This window comes from Pleurodeles waltl, chromosome 8 (genome assembly GCF_031143425.1).
Source record: "Pleurodeles waltl isolate 20211129_DDA chromosome 8, aPleWal1.hap1.20221129, whole genome shotgun sequence".
In the NCBI taxonomy this organism is placed as follows: domain Eukaryota; kingdom Metazoa; phylum Chordata; class Amphibia; order Caudata; family Salamandridae; genus Pleurodeles; species Pleurodeles waltl.
The window spans coordinates 1,269,478,338-1,269,484,337 of NC_090447.1; the positions used below are offsets into that span (position 1 = coordinate 1,269,478,338).

At 41.7% G+C, this 6,000-nt stretch overlaps 1 long non-coding RNA gene across 1 annotated transcript in view; it reads left to right on the top strand.

Annotated features, from left to right (window-relative positions):
• The window catches only part of LOC138248543 (uncharacterized), a 42,202-nt gene extending 37,701 nt beyond the window's left edge, over positions 1 to 4,501 (top strand). Inside the window, exon 3 of the long non-coding RNA XR_011194598.1 lies at positions 4,365 to 4,501. This is a non-coding gene — a long non-coding RNA (uncharacterized lncRNA). The remainder of the gene's footprint in view (positions 1 to 4,364) is intronic.
• Positions 4,502 to 6,000: the final 1,499 nt, after the last annotated feature.

A 6,000-nucleotide genomic window follows, 5' to 3' on the forward strand; every position in this document is an offset into this window, starting at 1 on the left:
GATTAAAATTATTGAATAGAAATGTATAATACAAAACAATCCGACTTTACCAGTCAAGAGGATTGTAAATTACAGTTTATTTGAGTCCAAACATTATTTTCCTATCTGCTTCCAAACGTAAGTTATCTTTTATTAAATGCAATAAGGTAACCTGGTGTTATCCTATGGGGGAGATAGGCCTTGCAACACTGAAAAACATCTCTAGGTGTTTTTTACTATTTGAACAAATAAAGCCTTAAACCCACATGTCCTACTTTTTAAATACCATGCACCCTGCTCTCTGGGCTTTTAGGGCCTACTTTAGGGGTGACATATAAGTATTCAAATGGAAGGTTTAGGTTTGGCAAAAGGTTTACTTTGTCAGGTCAAAATAGCAGTTTAAAACTGCACTACAGGCTACAGAGAGAGACCTGAGACATGTTTTAAAGGGCTAATTGTGTTGTATAGCTATTTTAGCCATATTTTAGACATGTTATTTTAGCAAAATAGGCCTGCCGTCGTGCACTTTAGCCCAGTTACATTTTATTGAGCAGTGCTTTATTTTTCTAGCAATAGCCACATTTGCGGTATTGTTTTATTTCCTTTTATCTAATTGTTTGTTCACCTAGGAAAGCATTACGTTCAGAAGGACGTTCATTTCAGGTTGTGCTTTCTTCAAGGCTACAGTCATATAGGGTTGCTGGCTAACGTGGTACGCTCTGTCTCCAACATTCACAGAAAGACACACTCTCCTACGTGGGGCCAGTTTCTTAGAATGTCAACTATTTTATTATAAAAACACTTCTTTATCCCATACACGTCAGCGGGAGATCCCAGCCAGATGACCACGACCGCATGCTGATTGCCCCGCTACAGCTGCTTGCTTAGACTTCCGAACCCCTGGCCTACATGGGGACAGTGTCTTTCTAGACTACAGGCTTCCACACTCAGGTATGAGGGATGATGTATTCCCAGGGGGAAGACCTGAAGGGCAGATTAGGCTTATTATGCTGTGCTCGACCATAGCCTAGGTAGGAGAACTACATATCACTTTTAGTGACAGTATGGTTGGACTATTTTTGTGTTTCACTCTCCTTATCACATTCTTGCTTTTATTGTGTTCTATCATCCTAGTTATTGCAATACATGCCATTTTATCTAAGATGCAGTTACTTCTATAAATTCTTATTGAATTATATTCTGCCCCTGTTTGTCCTTGCCTGTGAGACTATTGTAATTGAGAGAAAGGGACAAGATCTGATCGACCACAATTCCCCTGAGGAGTATTTCTTGTCATGAGCCTGGTTGCCACAATTATCTCTGCTCTTGGGTGGAGATGAGGTGCTGCTAGTTGTCCGGAAAACCTGGATTAGGCCAACAGGTGTCACATGGTGTGGAATTGTACTAATTACCCCACAATCTATGCGAGTCTGCCGCCCGAATCAGTAGCCTCATTAGGATAATGAGAACCTACGCAACACTTTAGTGGGTGCCACAATGAGTGCTGGAAGCCCATTAGTAGCATTTAATTTATAGGACTTGTGTACATGTAGTACCACTTTACCAGGGATTCATAAGTAAATTAATAGTGGCAATTGCATAAAAGCAAATTTCACTAGGTTTAAAGAAGAGAGCACACACACTTTAGCACTGGTTAGCAGTGGTAAAGTGCACAGAGCCCTAAAGCAAAAATAAAAAAGGGAAATGCATACAATTCAGGAAGGGGTGATGGTAAAACGTTTGGGGTTGATCATGCAGAGAAGGCCAAGTCTAACCACAATGTGTGAGGCCATGTTATAGCCTCAAATGACCTTATTGTGTCTGGAAACTCCTCGTATGAGATGTTATCAAAGGAGACAGGAAAGCTTTACTGTAATAATTTTTCGATATAGCCGTCTTTCTTTCCGGAACGCACCAGACTGAGATATTCAGATGTTTTTGCTGCAACTCGGCTATGCACTGAAAAGAATGTTAGTTGCAAGTTAAATGAATTTTGGGGATGTAGAGGAAATAGGTGTTATGCTCACTTATGGAATGTTGTGCATAGTAAGAGTTGAAGTGTTTTTTTAGCCAAAAAACACACAAAAGTGTCCAATACAACATGTTTGAGAACTCCTCATATGAGATGCAGACTAACTGGATAGGTAGGTCCACTGTTTTGCTTCACTAATGACCGAGCTGAAACACTCATGCACTGACAAAAATCTCTGGAATGCGCTTGTTAGTCTAAAGAAGATATTTATTAATTCACTTTGCAAGGTTTGTAAAGGAAGATTAGCATGCTGAAAGTACACTTTTAAAAATGGTCACAGCAATGAAATGAAAATATGTACAAATGATTCTCCACTGCAATAAACACAGCAAATATATGTATCTACATTATAATGCAAAGCAAATAATGAATTTAAAAAATGCATCACCATAAGGCAAGGGCAAATCTGCTTCATCTCCCTCCTATTCAGCATCAGATCGCCAGATCCCAGAATCGATCATGGAGAGAGAGCTCAATTATCCTCACTGGAAGGATGACACACCTTAGTGTCCTAAGCATGTCCGAGCTCTGAGTCACTCCCCGGTCTATCTGGTCTTGACCTCTTATACTTTGAACAAACAAGAGAGGAGAATTCTAGAAACTCCCTCTCACTGCATAAGTTTATTATTTAAAAAATGCTGGTTACTTTAGGTCAGCTTTGAAAAGAACATGTCGGGAATTGTCCAAAATCCCAAGGTGCCCTCTTTCAAAACAGAACCGTTCCCTCCCGTCCTAGTACATTATTATCAGCCTAAGCCCTTAGTGAGAAAGAACACATAAACATGCAGAATAAAAACATAAGCATATTGTATAACATGGAAAAATACTTGCAGGTTTTAACATGGTGATGGCTAATGCTAAAATAAAGTCAATAGGAAAAATTCAGTTGGTGGCCAGTAATGTGATGGTGTGCTGCTAGGCTAAGTGCAACATGGAGTCAGTGGTCAAAACACAAATATCATTACACTTACTGTACCAATTTATAGATATAGGGCTTCATTACGAGTTTGGCTGAGGGGATTACTCTGTCACAAACATTACAGATATCCCGGCCACAGTATTACAAGTTCAGTTACATTCTATGGAACTTGTAAAACGGCTGATGGGATACCCGTCACGTTTCTGACAGAGTAATCCCCTCCGCCAAACTCTTAATGAGGGCCATAGTCTTTGTTTACTTTTCTCATAGTGTCAATTGGATTGGAAATATGTTGCATTGATATCGGGCATAAGAACAAGGTGAGGTGCTGATAGACGGTTTTTATGACGCAAGTACATTTAGGGCCTCATTTTGAATTTGGTGGGCGGTGAAGGCTGTCTGCCAAACTCTTTTGGATGGAAATCTGCCACTCCAGTTTTTCGCCCGTGGGCCCTATTATGAGTTTTCCACAGGGCCAGCAGACGGAAACAAAGTTTCTACCTGCTGGCCCAGTGGAATAATCACCATAACATTGACGCTGGCTCGTAATAGAGCCAGTGGCAATTTTGCAGTGCGTCGGGTGCAGCATCACCCGGCGCCTTTTTCAGTGCCCGTAATTCAGGCAGTGAAAAGCTCAAAGGGGCTGTCCATGGGGGCCCCTGCAGTGCCAATGCCAAGTGCATGGTGAGTGCAGGGGCCTCCATGGGACCCCCGGCCTCCCATCTCCACCAGGCTTTGCATGGCAGTGGAACCACCATGCAGAAGCCGGCGGGATGAGACTCGTAATCCCTAGGGCAGCGCTGCTCTGGTGAATTAAGACCGCTGGCACCACTAGGCTGTCGACTGGTGGCAACCTGGCGGTGCAAGCAGTCAGACCGTAGCAGCTCCACCACGGTCGTAATGCGGAGGCCAGACCGCTGCTTTGGAGGCGGTTCGACCTCCATCGTGAGTCTGTCGGTCTCAGGACCACCACACTCGTAACGAGGGCCTTAGTCTTTAAGTAGCGTGACGGAATCAGCCTTGAGCGTATCTTTTTAAAAAAAAATGGCTTATTAGAAGGGCCCTTAGAGCCTTCTGTACTACTTATGGCCATGAGAAAAGCCGTTCTGGATAAAGAAGACTGGTGGTTTACATCAATCTGGAGAAGCCCTAGGGCATTGGTTTGCCTTTTTGGTTGGGTTGATAAGGACTTTTGAGAAATTTGAAAATGCATGCTCCTAACTCACAAGGCTCTGTGGAGATTAGAAAACCTGAAACAGTGCATGGAAAGTGTGAGAGACTTTGGGATGTCACGTGGTAGGCAACAGTTCACTATATTCATACACTTGGGTGAATAACATTGCATGATGGGAGTAAAGCATGAAGAGATTACCATTAAAAAGCAGCCTATTTTGACATGTACGGCTTAGTGAGCTCTGATTTACATTCTTACAGGTCAAGATATTACAACTACTGCAGAATGTCGGTTGTGGTACTCCTGAGGAAGGTGTTATGCCGAAAAGCTCGTAGAATCAAATTCAATTTGAGCCACACCAATGTGTAATTAAAATAAGAATTGTATTTGAGCCACATCTATGTGAGATCCATGTATTTGAGGACATAAATGAATTGTCTTTGGAGCCTGAACATTCTATTAATGAGAAACTGTTATTAATATATATTATATTCCTGTTTTTCTGACAAAGTTGTGGGAAATGACTTTATTTTATGAATCAAGTGTTTTTGATAAAGACTGTATTGCGATATTTGCACAATTAGTATGGCTTTGAAGAGGTGTATGTATGACAATGAGTGAGTCAGATTGTGAGGTTATGGTTGAATGAATGATTATAGTCTATTGAGTTTACCTATGAGAGCAAATGGCTGTGAGATGGAATTTAGGTTAGCGGTACATGTAATTATTTTTAGAAAAATAAAGATTGTTGAGCATATATAAAATTGAGAGTGGTGGCCTGGGGGATTTGTTTGTATTTTGTTCAGTGATTTTCCTGTCCCAGGCAACGTTATTCCATATCAGGGAGGTCCCTTGTTAGGCACATTGCCATGGTATAGGTAGACATGGGTTACATGAACCTCTGGACTGATTGTGCAATGACTAGTCTGCACTAATTTATTCAAACATTATATCATGTTCAAAATATTTTATGGCTTTAAACTGAATACTTTCTTAGAGATTTGATGCATTTTAATCTCCTATTATTTAGACAGTACAGATACCATTCAGAGGCACAGTAGATAATTAGTCACTAGGTGCTGCGTGTTTCACTGCACTGCTAATAGCATTGCCACACCATGACTACAGCAGATGGCAATACTTCATAATTTTCTATCAATGCTGCAGCTCTCTGTACTTCCAGATACTTCTGGATACTACTACTGCAGACAGGCAAATGGCCCATTGCATTTTTATGCTATTAACTTGTGGGAATCAGTGTTTCTGATGGATATTTCTAAGCACAGAGTCCTCATCTTTTGAATATTCGCATGGCATCAGACCGTATTTGAAATGTTTTAAGCAGTACACCTACATGCCAGTTAGTGGCATCGTGGTGCTCTGTGGCAGTGGCATTGCATTCCAGAAGTGGCATGTGGAGCCGCACATAAGCACCACCCATGCATGCTGAAATCAGTTTCTTTCTTTTTACCCCACCAGACTCCGATCCGGGGCGACCCCTCATCTCTTACGAGAGTAATATCTCTATAAGTATAGCTATTTGAAACTAGTGTGCAAGGGAAATATCACCCTAAAAATCTGTAAGGTTTAAACCGTGCAGGGACTGTCACAAACAAATATCTCTGACGGATGCCCTTCAGGTATACCTTTTGGTGCCTGGGGTCGGAGCTCAGCTCCAGGTCCTGCAATGACGCACCCAGAGGAGCCCAAAGGCCATCGGGGACCTTGAGGTAAAGTTTTACATTGCCTAGTACTAGAAGACTCCACACTGTGACCGCTCAAGTTCAAAAGGAAAGTCCCTTTCCTGCATCCAAAGTTGTTCCTGCAGTCATTCATCGTCGCTGTCAAAGTCCTCGGGTAAGTAAAAAAATTAATATAAGTTGTCGAAGCTACTTT